A 15,881-nucleotide genomic window follows, 5' to 3' on the forward strand; every position below is an offset into this window, starting at 1 on the left:
ACAGTAATGAATAGAAGTATATAAAGGGCTGGCTGTCAAGAGAGATAGATCATTCTCTTGACTTCTCCTCCCTTTCTTCCTATCTCTTCTCTCCTTTTCTCCCAATTCCTTTCCTTACATGTTGAACATGGTATCAGAACCAATTGCTCATTAAAACAGTTGACTGCTACTGTTAACAGTCAACTGCTACTGCTAACAGTCGACTGCTATTAACACCCTTCACTGTGAGCTAGAAAGTAGAATACGTCCTCTACTATTTATAGGTGGAAGAAGGGGCCAAGAAGGACTGATTGCCCATCTGGAAAAGAGGGCTTTGAAGATGTCATAGGTGCAGCCGTGTTTAGTCTTCAATGTGGTGGAGTGAGTAATAGACTGTGGTGTGTTGGTGGACTATTGGTAAGTGTGTGAAGCTCCCTTTGTGTTCAAGAAAAGAGTAGTGATCCTTTTTTTCACTTTCCCATGGCCTCATCAAGTGACAATCCTAAACCAGCAGTGGGGGTGCAATCAGACCTAATGAATTCACAGTTGACCACAGTAAAACTCAATGGTACCAACTATAGACCATGGGCTAAGTCAGTTGAGGTATCTCTTATTAGAAGAGGTAAGTTGAAGTACATTAAGGAGAGTCCGTTGAAGAATGGACCAGAAGGATATAATGAATGGCTACAAGAGAATGACCAACCCTAAATCATGACTTATGGAATGGAATAACATGGAGAACCACATCAGCATGAATCTTATGTTCCTTGATACAGCTAAGGAGATTTGGGACCATGCTAAGAAATTATACTCTAGGCAAGATAATGTCACAAGAATATATCAACCGTACCAAGATTATTTTTCTCTCCAACAAGGGGATAAAAGTGTTGAGTATTATGCTTCATTGAAGAACTTGAGATATGAGCTTAATGTCTATCAGCCCCTGTCCATTGACTTGAAGGTGCAACAAGAACAGAGAGAGCACCTTGATGTAGCAAGATTTCTATCATGTTTGAGGTCTACGTTTGAACCAGTGAGGGCTCAAATTTTGGGCAATAGTGACCTCCCCTCCTTATCTTAGGTTTTCTCCCATATAAGGAGAGCTTCAACTTCTCATGGCAACCATGTTCCTACCTCGGAGGGTAAAATTAATAAACAAAGCACTTCTAGAGAAATGGCTGTGGAGGCTTGGGCAAGGGAGAGAGAGGGAAGCTCTATGGAGGAGGGTGGTGGGTGGGACATATGGTGTGATAAGATTCAGGTGGGAATCAAGGGAAGTAAGAAGTTCCTATGGGGTGAGTGTTAGGAAAGGAATCATGAACTTCAATCAAGAATTCAGAAATTTAGTCAAGTTCAAAGTGGTGGAAGGCTCTAGAGTGAGGTTTTGGGAAGATGAGTGGCTTGAGATAGGGAAGTTAAGTGAGGTGTGCCCAAGATTAAAAAAGTTAACAGAACAAGTTTCAATAGCCCAATGCTATGAGTGGAGGGGAGCAACTGATCTGGAATCCAAAATTCAGAAGGCCTCTATTAGACCAAGAAGCGGAAGAGTGTATTATGCTTCTGGAAAAAATAGAAGGAACCAGCATTTCTAGATATACAAAAGATAGTCTCTGATAGAAAGAATGTAAGGAAGGCATATTCACAGTTAAGTCACTATACAAAGCACTAGTAAGAGAAGAAATGAGTACAGACCAGATAAAAGGAGTATGGGGTAACCCAGTTCCCCAAGGGTTGAAGCTTTCGCCTGGCTGGTGGCACATGACAGCATTCTCACCTCTGATCACCTGAAATCTAGGGGATTTCATCTGACCAGCTGGTAGTATTTATGTAATCAGGAGGAAGAAACAGTACTCCATTTGTTCATAGCAAGCTTCATATGGAAGTTCTTTTCCTACCTATTTGGGATGAGCGCCTTCCAACCAATAAATCCAGTAGAGATTTTCTCATTGTAGCCAAAGCTCAGAGGCAGTAAGAAAGCCAGGATTATTTGGAGTTGTGTCCCATTTGCAGTAAGTTGGTCTATTTGGAGGGAGAGAAACAGAAGAGTTTTTGAGAACAGGTCAAAAAGTATAGAATACATGGTAGCTGCAGTAAGCAATCTGATCTCAGAATGGGTCCTCGGTCTCCAAAGCTGATTTGCTGGAGAACTTTTGGAATACCCTTGACTTACAGCCTTGTAATGAAGAATCCTTTTCAATTTGAAGTTTTGAGAATGTATCTGGTGTGTCATCTAGACAACCAATGGTGTTAGGATGTAACCCTTTTTCTGTTTTAATGAAATTTCTTATTGATTCTTCAAAAAAAAAAAAAAACCGCTCCTACCTCAGAGAGATCAATCTTAGTAATTTCCAGAGGTTTTGCAGGCTGAGGAATTAGGGGGCTAGGGGCCAAAATAGAGGTGCTACAAGAGGTACTGATCATGGGCCTAGAGGTGGTCATAGTGGGGAAAGAGAAGTAGGAGGTATAAGGGGTGGTGGGCGTGGATCTGTTCCTGAATGCCCACATTGTGGTAAAGAAGGTTACACAATTAACTTCTGCTATGACTTATATGGCCCAACATCCACTTGTGCTAGAGGTGGGGTGGTGCTAGAGGTGGTGGTGGACGTGGATCTGTTCGTGAATGCTCAAATGTCTGCTCTCAGTATTGACAAGGACAAAGAGACAACCTCCACCACACGAGAAGAATATGAGAGGCTTTGCCAATCTACTTCTGGTACTACCACTGCCACCCTTGCAAAATTAGGTACAGCTTGCCTTGCCTCCAATTCAGACCATATGACTGGCTCCTCAGACTTGTTTGTGCCTATGTCTCCACTCTCCACATCCCAGACCGTTACTTTTGGCTAACAGCTCTTCTTCCTCCATTACTGGTAATGGTAATGTGTCTCTTGGTTCTGACCTTAGTTTACACTTTGTCTTCTATATACCTAAGTTTCTCTTTGGTCTCTTATCTAATAGTAAACTTACACAAGCTCTTCATTGCTCAGTTACCTTCTACCCCTCTTATTGTGTGTTTCAGGATCTCAAGACAAGGAAAATGATTGGTGGCAGTCATGAAGTAGGAGGACTATTCGGAAGATCATGGTCCATAAAAGGCTCTCCATACTTCCCTTACCTTACACCAGTGGTACTATCGTCTTGACCATCCTTCTTTGCCGCTTTTTAAGTTGTTGGTTTCTACCTTAGAGTTTGTGACAGTTGGAGTAGGAATCATGTCAACTCACTAAACATCATTGAGTATCTTTCTTTCCTAGAGAAGACGAAGAGAGTCTCAAGTCCTTTTGCTTCAATTCATTCAAATGTTTGAGGTTCAAGTTGTGTGTTTTCTTATAATGGGTTCAAATATTTTGTAACCTTTATTGATGATTATTCTAGAAAGACAAGGATTTAATTAATGAAAGAATGTTCAGAATTGTTCTCTATATTTCTATATTTGATGTTGAGATAAGAAATCAATTTGGTGTATGCATCAAAGAGTTTCAATCAAATAGTGCAATAGAATATTTTCATAATCAATTTCAGTCTTACTTTGATTTTCCTAGTATTATTATACATCAGTCCTCTTGCTCACACACACCACAGTAGAATGGGGTAATAGAGAGGAAGAATCGCCATGTGATTGAAACTGTTCGTGCCTTTTTTTTTGTGATAAATGAGGAAATTTTATTAGAGAATATGGATAATAACAGATGACAATTACAACAGACCCATGGAGAGATTACAAATCTGCCCAAAACAACTGTTCCCTAGTTGCCCCTTGCTTGGCTAAACAACCAGCCATAGCATTAGCCTGTCTAAGAGACCACACTCCCTGGTTTCCAGCTTGGATCCACCCTATTACCAGCTTGGAATCTCCTTCCACTTCTAATTGCTGCATTCCCCATTGTTTCACCAATTTCAAACCTTGGAGTAAGGCCATTACTTCTGCCCTTAATGTATCTCCCACCCCAATTGGGCCTGAGTAAAGGGCCAAAACTTTTCCTTCCTCATTTCTATACACACCCCCAACTCCCGACTGACCTAGATTACCCAAGGAGCTTCCATCAAAGTTTAGCTTTGCCCTAAACTGAGGCGGTGGTACCCAACATTCTTGTACCACAAGGGAGGAAGGAGAGGATACAGCTATAGAACTCCGATTTCTAATTAAGTCAGCTGAGGATAAGTCCTTGAAGAGATGATGTACTTTCAGCCAGTGCATAACCTTGATGGTGACAACCTCCACAAGTGCTTCCTTGGATTTTTCTTGCCCTAGGAAGATCCTATTGTTTCTCTCTTCCCAAATAGACCATAGGATGGTTGCTCTTGTTATTCTCCACATGACCCTACCCCTTTTCCTTGGTTGTCGAAAGCAGCTAGAGTCAAAAAGGTTCAGCACACCAGAGGGGGTTCCACCTGTAACCAAACAAAGGAGAACCAATCCCACAAATAATAAGCAAAAGGACAAGAAATCAAAAGATGAGTCGTTGTCTCACCATTTCTTAAGCAAAGGTAATAGATATGTGGGGAAACGCTCCAATTTGGCCCTTTTCTTTAGTACATCAATAGTATTGATCTTTTGAACAGCCACTTCCCAGCAAAAAGCCCCAACCTTTGGCGGCACAGGAGAATACCATAATTCTTTAAAAGGAAAAAAGACAGACACAAAAGAAGACTGAACTAAGGCGTTGAAAAAAGATGAACAAGAGAAAGTCCCTAAAGAGGACTCTTTCCCAATTCTACTATTTGGGCAAGAAAGATCTAGGAAAACTAAATTCAACATAGTGAACAATCTCCTCTTCCCCTTTAGTTTAGCTCTAGTGATATTTTTATTCCTTTGCCCACTGTTGAGGAGATGCTTCGACCATCAATTTACAAAGTGTAATCTCAATGTGATCGCCAGTTAGAGCTTCCATCAACAATGATTTCGACTCAGGCTATTAACCATCCACCTAAGTCTTCACTGCCAACAAATCCACCACCGTCAGATCTTGATCTCCCTATTGCTCTTGGTAGGGTAAGTGTGCTTGCGCAAATCATCCCCTTTCTCGTATCTCCTTCACATCAGCGATTTGTTTCCCTTTTATCCTTTGTGTCCTTGTCATGTTTTGTCTAGAGGATCATCTTGGTAAGGATACCTCCTCTGAGAAGATCATCTTAGCAACTTATGTTGATAAACATTGTTCTTAATAGAAGTGATGCACATGGCATCAATGAACTGAAGCAATTCCTACAACAACAATTTCAAACCAAAGTCCTAGGGCCATTGAAGTATTTCTTATGCATAGAGGTTGCCCAATCAAAGTGGGGAGATGTAAAACTGTCCTTCAAATTTGATAATTAAACCTAATAACAGCAATAAAAAGAAAAAGGAAAAGAGGTGATTACAACAGAAGGAAGAAGAAGAGAAAGGAGAAAAGTGTTTGATGGTTTCCTCCTCTCTTGGAATATTTTGATCTGAGTGTTAAGTGGGTAAGAATGAGTTCATGAAACTTTTGCACAACAGTTGATACTACATCCCGGGATCTCATGAGGTAAATCCAAGTATAACGAGAGGAATCATCAATAAAGAGGATAAAATACTTGCAACCCCCCATAGTAGGTAAATGATATTGGCCCCCCACACATCAGAGTGCACAGTATGGAAAGCAAAAACAGATATTTTATTACTCATTGGATAAGATTGTCTACATTTCGCAAGTTCACAGGACTCACAATGAAGACTTGAAATAGATATTCCCTTAAACATGTCGGGAAACAAATGACTCAAAGTAGAAAAATATAAATGACCAAAACGTAAATGACATAACATGACTCGATCAATAGACTGACAAAACAAACTCTAAAGCAACTCCATTAGGTGGTCCAAGACTTATATCAGGTGTGTCCCGCAAGTATATTCCATTCGCCTCATGGCCCTCCCAATCATCCTCTAAGATTTCATGTCTTGAAAAACATAATGAGTAGGAAAAAAGGTTATGCTTCAATTCATGGATTTAGTCAAGCTACTGATAGATAACAGGTTGATATTAAGCTTGGGGACATGGAGAACAAAGGATAAAACAAGAGTGTCAGAGGCTTTGATATCTCCTTTGCCAAATATGGGAGCAATAGACCCACAGTTAGGGATATCTTCTCTCTACCAGAGAGGAGTTGATATGAACAAAAGATGTTAGGTATACTAGGCATATGGTCTGATGCACCATAATCAATAACCCAAGTGATTTTATGATTACCTAAAACAATAGCATGATTTGCGGAAGCACGAGTACCTGAGTGAGCAAATGTGGATGACAAGGTGTTGCCTGAAGGGTTGGATGCTGCAACAATGGTCTCCAAGTGATTAAGTAACCTCCCATACCTTTCAAACTATGCCTTTACTGCTGTCAACTGCCCCATAGCCGATTTTTCTTCACTTTCTCTATTTCCACCTTCAAGCATTGTTGCAACATTTGCATTTTTAGGCTTCCCTATCTGACCACTCTTCTTGAAATTGTTGTTACTGTTGTTCTGAAACTTGTCCAGGAGAAGTTTTGGATGGAGTTTCCAACAAGTGTCCTTAGTATGCTTCGGTTTCTTGCAATATTCACATATTACTTCCTTCTTCTCAGTCGGCCTTTCGACTTTATCCCAACATTTGCAAAGGGTTCTGAAGGTGGTCCCTATAACTGTACTTGTTGCCTACTCTCTTCACTACTCACCATAAAATATGCTTGATCAAGGGTGACTTCATCCATGGCCACAATATTCTGCCTAGTAATGTCGAACTCAAGGTTAAGTCCTATAAGAAACTCAAACACCCTATTTCGTTCTACCAATTTTCTAAATGTCTCTACACCCTTCGTGCTCTCCCATAACTGTCTCCATAACATCAATCTCATGCCACAATGATTTCAACATGAAGTAAACTGCTACACTCTTCTCCCCTGTATCAGATTGTTCACATCACTCTTCAACTTATAGGCTCTCGCAACATTCAACTTCTATGTATATGTTTCAGTGACAATGTCTCAAATCTCCTTGGCAGAAGTCATCCAGAGGTAATGTTGGCTTATGTGGGGCTGCATAGAGTTGACTAACCACCCAATCACTAGGTAGTTCTCCTGCATCCATTTCTCATACGTAGGGTCCGCCCGTGCAAGTTTCTCCTTACTACCTATGAGATACCCCAGTTTACCTCTACTACAAACATAAATCCGTATATATTGTGCCTAGGCTAGACAATTGGTTCCATCTAGTTTAATTGTAGTCACTCCACTCAAAAAGGAATCTATCAGTCCAACCCCGAATACCGAAATCTGCTTCGTTTCACTTCCGGATTGCTTCATTAATCAAACAAAAATTGAAAAACTGGTTTTTCGTTCTTTATGGACCTAACTAAAGTCAGCTGAAAACCAAAAAGTTCAAAAACTAAGGTTTCACTGCACCCGACTCAATGGATGAAAAAGAGAAAACGAGGTCACTCCTACTAGAGCTTCCCAACCTTCTTCAAACCTCAACCGCCCCCTTCAAGGGATTAAAAGAGACCTCCCAAGCCCTAAGTGCCATATCCGATCCTTCTCCTTATCCTGTAACTTGGAATCTCTCTAGTCAGCTAGGGTTTTGGACAGAAAAATAACAGCTCCACTTCTTGACACTATTCGGCCAGACTTTAATTCTCCAAACCCTCGACCAACTAGGCAAAACACTCTTCTAATTGAAGGGTGTATGGGAAAAGAAAAGAAAAAAAAAAGGAAGAGGGAAAAAACTGCTCTAATACCAAGATGTAAAACGGTCCTTCAAATCTGATAATTTAACCTGATTATAGCAATAAAAAGAGGTGATTACAGTAGAAGGAAAAATAAGATGGAGAAGAACAAGATAAAGGAGAACTGGGGAAGAGAGTTTGATGGTTTCCTCCTCTCTCTCTCTCTTTCTTAATCTTTAATTAAACTCACTTAACTATGACTAATTACACCTCTACCCTTAAGTGGGTGGCCAACACTTAAATAACTTAAAAGAAACACAAAACAAGTTAACAGGCCTATTAACATATAAAATGTAAACATGATGCTACTTTAAACATAAACAAGTACTATGGCCCATTTGGCCCAGTCTCTCTACATGGGGAATCTCCCTCTCAAAGAAAATATGTTCTAGATATGATAAAGGAAGCTAGGTTGTTGGGATTCAAACTAGTGGAAAGTCCTATGGATCCCAACATGAAGATGATTGATAGTCAGGGGAAGCCATTAGATGATCCAGCAAAGTATAGGAGACTTGTAGCCTTGTGGGTAAGCTAATATACCTTACTATCACTAGACACGACATCACATTCAGTGTTGCAATTCTCAGTCAAATCATGCAAAATCCCACAACTACTCATTGGGATGGTGTTGTAAGAGTGAGATATTTAAAGGGTGCTCCGGGTCATAAGTTATTGTATAAGAAAGGGGGAGACTTATCTCCAGAGGGATATTCAGATGCTAATTGGGTAGTGTCCCCAATGGACAGAAAATCTACTACGGACCATTGTACTTTCTTGTATAGGAACCTTGTCACTTGGAAAAGTAAGAAGCAAAGTGTGGTTGCTAAGAGTAGTGCCGAAGCTGAGTATAGGGCAATGGCCCATGCTACCTATGAATTGATCCGATTAAAGCATTTCCTTTTTTTATCAATAACTCAACATTTTATTAATTAAGAAAGAAGGATGGTACAATACATTAAATGCAAACAGGTTGTAAGAGATAAAACCTCTTATCTATCCCCAAATATAGCCAGATCCCTTACAATTGTGCCAAGAATAATGAGTCTCTCTCCACCCCTTGTTTGGCTAAGGCATCTACTACAAAATTAGCAGATCCCTTAACCCACCCAGCAATCATTTCCAAATCTCTGGTTAGCCGCCCGATCTTCTTCCTTTCATTGTTAAAAAGCCACAATTCAAACCCCCATCTTGTAACCTACTAATCACCAGTTTAGAGTCTCCTTCAACAAATAGCTTTTGAATGTTCATTAGCTTTGCCCTTTGAATGCCTTCCACTACTACTAACACTTCTGCTCTCAAGGAGTCTCCTTCTCCAACTGGCCCTGAGAACAAAGCAATGAATGCACCACTTTAATCTTGGTTGTTTCAAAGATATCACTTTTATCCCTTTCTTTCTCTGAGAAGATTCTTGCATTTATTTCTTCCCAAACAGTCTAGATAACAGCAGCTCTAATGCAACTCCACATTAACCTCCCTCTCTTTGTTGGTCATCCAAAGGTATTTGTGTCAAATAAGCTTTGAACATCCACCGGAGGATTCCACTAGCACCCAAAAAGAGAAAGGCACCAATCCCAAATAGAAGTAGTGAAGGAACAAGAGTTAAAAAGGTGAAAGCAACTCTCACCATCAGCCTTACATAATACACACCAATGAGGAGATAAACACCAATTTGGCCGCTTTCTTTCTTCTTTCCATGGGCAACTTCCCAACGAAAGGCAACAATCGTAGGTGAAATAGCTTAGCACCACACATCTTTCGCTGGAAAAGGAAGCAGACCACTATAGGATGTTTGTAGCAAAGTTTTAAAGAAAGAGGCACATGAAAAGGACCCCAATGGGGTACAAGGCCAAACTCAGCTATCAGGCCTTGAAGGTTAAATGAAAACTCCTTCCAACAACTGTAAGAGGCTAAGAAGACACTGAAGTTCTAAGTCTCAAATACCCCTCCAAAAACCCAAGTCCCAAATCCCAATTAACCCCATTAAGTGAAGGTGCAGATTGGACAAGAAACTTAGAGACAGACTCATTTTTAAAGCTTGAGAGGGCAAAGAAAGAGGGAAATTAGTCCTTCAAAGGGGAGTCTCCCAGCCAAATGTGTTCCCAAAATTTAACATTGTTACCGCTACAAAGGTTGTATCTAATGGAAGGAAGGAACAAAGGTAAAATTGCACTAATGGCCTTCCCAAACCCCCTACATTCTTATCCCTGCACACTATTTCCCAATTCATCCTATGTTCTCTCTTTTCCTCCCCTGCATTCCAATTAGCAAACTCATCCAACTATTTTGTGACAACCAAGTCGCTACACATATTGCTTCAAATCCAGTGTTTCATGAAAAAGAACAAAACATATTAAAGTTGACTGTCATTTTGCGAGAAAAGAAGTAACAAGTGGGGATATTGTCACACCATATATCAAATCAGAAGACCAAGTTGCTAATATCTTCACCAAAAGCCTAGGTCAGTCAAGGATGGACTCTTTTTGTAACAAGCTAGAACCATATGATATATATGCTCCAACTTGAGGGGGAGACCAACTGGAAGAGCAACTACCTAGTAGTTAATATCTTCACTAAAAGACCAACTAGATTTTCTTGGTCACTACTTGGTTGATAGATTCTTAGGTATTGTTCCAGGCAAATAGTGGGTTCCTTATTGGACTTCACATGTGCAAAGGCTAGGCTATCAAGCTAGTTTTAAGTCATTTGGCCCCTATTTGCCTCGACAATTATGCCTTTATGCCTTTACCTTAAGCCTATATATACAACAATAGAACCAACCATGCCTTATTGGTTTTATTTGAAAAGACTTTCTTTCTAAAAATATGAAATAGTTCCACAAATAAGTCTTTTTCATGAGGTACAACTAGCAATTCCTATTTATCAGTTACAGAATTGGCCATTGATCAATTCCCCCTTTATTTAGGGGTATTTAATACACCTATCACTCGAAGCTTCATGTTACTCCTCCCAAGAAACATGTCAAAGGCAAGGTATCCCACTCGAATACCCAGAAGTACAAAGAGCCAAGCATGGTCTCTAAATCTACAATAAAAGCATACAATATAACAATCATCCCAAAGAGTACTACCCCAATGATTTTGAGTGTGGTTGCATTTGAATCCCAAAAACACATTCCAACCCTCTACCAACTTCATCTAACACTGCACATCTCCCCATGAGACAGAGACCCGCCATATATGAGATGTGTGGTATAAGGTCACGTTGGTAGAGGATTGGAACATGTTTTGTTGGCAGGTGATCCGGACTCCCAAAAAACACCCCCACTTAGGAGATCCTCTTTGTAGGTGTTTGGCATCAGTGCTGGGAAAATCGCACCATTTTCTGAGAAAAACGGTGCTGGGCATGTGGAGATGTAAGAGAAAACGGTGCTTACTTTTTGTTTGAAACCGGTGCTGCCACATAGACTATTTTCTGAGAAAACAGAACTGGTTTTGTTTGGTACCAGTGCTGGCAGCAACGTTTTCAACATGGTCTATATTATCCAACATCCAAGATGATGCCATATTGATGCCACATCATTGCACCGCTGGCAGCAATGCACCATTTTCTCATAAAACATTGAATTTGGTGTGGCTCCAAACCACACTTTCCCGACTTCCAAGGCATGGTTTGGAGCAATGTTTTTTCTAGAAAAATGGTACCAAACAAGATGATGTCATTTGAAGCACTGCTTTCTCTGATGTGGCGCCTACATGGCACCATTTTCTCAGAAAATGGCATCAATGCCAAACACTCTTTATTAATAACCTCTCAGTTCAAGCAAACACCACCACCACAGCCAACTGGTTTTGAAATGATCTATTGTACATTCTCTCCAAATACCCGAGCAGGTAGCAAGAGGGACCATTTTCCATAAAAATTTATCTAACTTGATGAAGGCCTTCAACTTCCAAGAAGAAAATAATCCTTGAATATCAGCAAAGAAAGCCCTTCAACAACCAAAAAATCCAAGCATATGGGACCAAACTTTGTATGAGAAGCAGCAATGAGCGAGCAAATGCTGAATGGACTCCTCTGCATCTCAACACAGATAGCATCTACTTATAATGATCATCCCTTTGGATCTAAGGACATCAATCATCAATAATTTACCTTTGATTGCCAACCAAAGAAAGAAGATAACCTCTAACAGAGTAGGCTTAACTCACACTAGAAATTATTCAAGAAAAGGCAAAACAAAAGAAGAAAGGAAGAAAAACTAAGACTAGAATTGAAGAGGAAGAAAAGAGAAGAAAGAAATTGCACAATCAGATTGCGAGGCTCTAAAACTCCCCCATTATCATTTATATTAAGAGAGCAATAAAAAGGTCAATTACACCTATGCCCTTAAGGAGGAGGCAACTAATAATATGATATTGACCCATGCACCCCATAACACATTAGCCCATAAATAACAAAAAATAAATAAAGAATAAAAGAAGCCTAGCCCATCATCACTCTCCCTCAAATTAGGAATAGAATGAATAGATGTCAAGTATTCCCTACTTACAATGCAGTCTACAACTTCAACCAAGGAACCCACCTTGGTAAATATACTAATTGCTGATCAGTTTGCAAATAGAGTAGGCAAACATCTCCTAACAACACACCTCACTAACAAAATGATAACCCACCTCAACATGCTTGGTGTGTTCATGCTAAACCGTATATCAAGGGTGATGTTAATAGCTGCCTTGTTACAATATAGTATTAATGACATCTCCCACTAATTTCCCAACTCTCCAAGTAAGGGCCTTAGACAAAGAGACTACTCTGAGAGCCCACATGTCATGGACTTGCATTCTGCCTCTGCACTTGAACAAGCAACAACCGACTGCGCAACTGCTTCTTGCTTTTCCAAGACATCATATTCCCTCCTACAAATGCACAAAAATCCAAGGTAAATCTCCTATCATCAAGAAAGCCTGTCTAGTTTGCATTACTAAGCACTTCTATCTTCAACTAATCATGCTTAGAGAGCATAGTTGTCAAGGCGACACCTAGGTGACTAAGCGCTTTTTATTGCTCACCTCGCCTAAACTCCAAGCAATTTGTGCACAAATCCACTTTGACCACCTTCCCCTAAAACCTTCAACTCCATTACTCCTTCCAGAATGCTTTGATCATGGCAGGAGCTCATTCATGACAAAGCAACCACGCCGTGGAGGAACACAGTAGGTTGTAGCCTTGGAGGTCATGAGAGAAGTAGGCTTTCTATTCCATTGGGTTTCCATTCTCAATGAGTTTAAAATGTAAGTCATTATTTTTCCTCTCTCAAAGGAGGAACCAACTGTCCATAGTAGAACCTTTTGCTATCAGCAATCTAAACCTGAAATTAGATAAGCCGAAGCATGGTTTGAATTGAATGATAGGTACCCCTGTGAGTTTTTTTATTGAAGGACTTGAGTCACCTGACAGAGATTCACGTCAGTCCAGTTGAATCACAATAAAGGTGGAATTCATGTGATTGAACTGGGGTTAAAACAAAACAATCAACTCATTCTACTTAGAGTTTGCACTAAGTTCATGCAATTCATTTTACTTCCATTCTGTTTATTTTACTTCCTAAACATAAAATGGGAGAGAATCCCTCTGTCTAAATTGTTTTATTTGGACTCTAAACACCAAATCAATAGGTTTGTGCCTTTTTTTTCCTTTTTATCTCGAGAATCAACTTCTCTCCTTCAATAACAAATTAACATAATCATCATGAAATTTTGAAAACAAAAAATAAATAATGTAGATTAAAGTCCTAAAGAAAATAGTGATATGCATCTGTAACAAAAAAAACAGAAAAAAAAAATCTAATCTCAGTTACGAGAAAAAAGAAAAGGTTCCCTTGGTTATAGGACTTTGGGTGAAACAAAAAAAAAAAAGGAAAAAATCAAATCCCCGAACCCACCCCCCCGTCCCCCAAAACCCGCGCAAGACCACCACAAAAAAGAAAACAAAAAACAAAATTAAAAATTAAAAATCCAAAACTCCAAAGTCAGGACAATTGTTTAAATAAAAGAATAATCTAAATTACAAGGTTGAAAATAAAAAACCTAATTAGCTTGATTAGAATGAAGCAAAACACTGAGTACAACAGTGGAAACTAGTGGGAAACTAGAAGAAGAAAGAAAAAGAAGCAACCCAGAATCCTAAAATTGATTTACAACAAATAAAAATCACGAGTTGCCACTGCGAACTCGTGAATTAGTATAGAAAACCCAATTTCAACGAAAAAACAAACAAATAGAAGGTTTAAAATTTACAGACCCCTTTTTATATGGATTCGTTATAGATTACGCCAAATTGAGCAGGCAAGCCATCCCCACAGATCAGCAACATCTCCGAAAGCTATTGTCTGCCGTTACCACTGAGATCCTGGCGAGTACCGGAATATGAGTACCAGGGTTAAGCGTACGCGCGTTTGTGCTTATAAGAAAGAGACCCTTCTGTGTTCTGGGTTTCTTCCGAATTTCTGCAAACGGTAGAAGACGCTGCTTATCCTTCAAACAGCGAGTGCTGAATCTATTCCACAGCCAGGAAGAGGAACCCTCTGTGCCTGTTTCCCGTGGTCAACTTGTTTGGTCCGCACCGGTAAATCCCTGGCCTGGACCCTATTATATGCTCGAGACTTCTCTTGAGTCTTGAGGCAAGATTAATGCGTGCAAGTCCGGGCCCCGAAACATGATCTTGGATTCAGACTCTAGTTATTTTATTTTTAAAAGGGGAGTTATAAAGGATGCAACGCTTTTGGACAACTCTCAGTCTCTCACTTCATCCATGTACCCTAAAATCTCCATGTTCACCTAGATGCCCTAAAATCTCCACCCATTGTTCATTTATATACCCTAAAATCTTCATCCAATTTTTGGATAATTAATGCCAAAATAGACTTTTGGATAATTAAAATGTTTTAATGACCAAAATATTTTATTTTTGAAAGAGGGGTGCTAGGATGTAACGCTTTTATGTAAGTCTATGTTCATCCATATACCCTAAAATCTCCACCCAAATATCCAAGTTTTGGATAATTGGAATAATTTAATTATCAAGATATTTTTGTTTTTGAGAGAGGGGAATTTTGATACAACACTTTTATGGCAACTCTATGCCCATCTATATACCCCAAAATCACCATCCAATTTTGGGATAATTGGAATGTTTTAATTATCCAAAATGCCCCTGAATGAAGGTTGTTTTGTAAATGACCAAAACACCCTCAAATGTTGGGCGTTTACACTAGGCTTGTAAGTAAAGCCAATTCGAATTGAACCATGTCATATCTGAATTCAAATTTGATTATAGAAGTGGTGATTTGGATTCAATTCAATAGTTGATATATATTCAAAATTAAAAACTAAATTTGAATTCGATTAGATAATCAAATAATTCATTAATTTGAATTCAACCGATTATACCCTAAATCGTGAAATCAAACCAAACAATGAGCCCTCTTGTTCCCTTTGAACTACGAATATGGTCATGTTTATGTAAACAACAAAGAAAGACAAAGAATATGGGGAAAATAAAAACAAATGACCTAATAAAATCTAGAACAAACAAACAAACAACTAAGTTTTTTTTGTCACTAGCTGCTAGTAATGTAGAGAGAGAGAGAGAGATTTCTACAAATGCCTTCGATTACCATAAAACCAATGGACGATAGTTCCAACTAACATAAGTCGAACTGTGAAGCGCTCTTGTTTTACCAATACATAATCTTCTTCACCTTTTCTTTGTGCTATTCATTTTTTTGGAACTGTTATAAAAATCAGTAGTTGTAGACAGTATAGGGAAGGTGATCAGTAAAAGAAAAGAGAGAATGAAAGATAGAGAGAGGGAGGGAAATGAGGGAGATGAGATTGAGCAAGGTTATTAATAATAGGGTTTTTAACCAAAGAAATTCGGCTCCTCCCATTATTATGGAGAGAGTGTGAAATTCCTGGGCTGAGATCCAAGTTAGTGAGGAAAGGGATGTGATCAATCAGAGGATAAGAGAAATTATTCCTATTAGATGGTCAAGTCCTGGATTAGATGTCATTAAAGTCAACTTTGATGCCTCTTGTATTAATGGTAGTTGTTCGATAGTTTGTATAGCTAGAGACCATATGGGCCGAATATTGGACTTCAAGGCTTATAAATTAGGCATTTCTACTATCAATGTGGCAGGACCTAGGCTGCATGGGAA

The 15,881-nt window shown here is 39.3% G+C and overlaps 1 protein-coding gene across 3 annotated transcripts in view; it reads right to left on the minus strand.

The window, feature by feature from the left end:
• The window catches only part of LOC148871257 (uncharacterized), a 61,864-nt gene extending 47,354 nt beyond the window's left edge, over positions 1-14,510 (minus strand). For 2 of the 3 annotated variants that reach the window (XM_088970329.1, XM_088970327.1), the window contains exon 1: positions 13,964-14,510. The gene's annotated coding sequence lies outside the window, so the exon portion shown is untranslated. Of the gene's footprint in view, positions 1-12,336; positions 12,580-13,963 lie in introns of all 3 variants that reach the window. The other variant, XM_088970328.1, reaches the window with a different exon arrangement.
• Between the last annotated feature and the right edge of the window lie 1,371 nt (positions 14,511-15,881).

This window comes from Nelumbo lutea, chromosome 2, assembly GCF_056320005.1.
Source record: "Nelumbo lutea isolate HS-2025 chromosome 2, American lotus-T2T, whole genome shotgun sequence".
Classification (NCBI taxonomy): Eukaryota; Viridiplantae; Streptophyta; class Magnoliopsida; order Proteales; family Nelumbonaceae; genus Nelumbo; species Nelumbo lutea.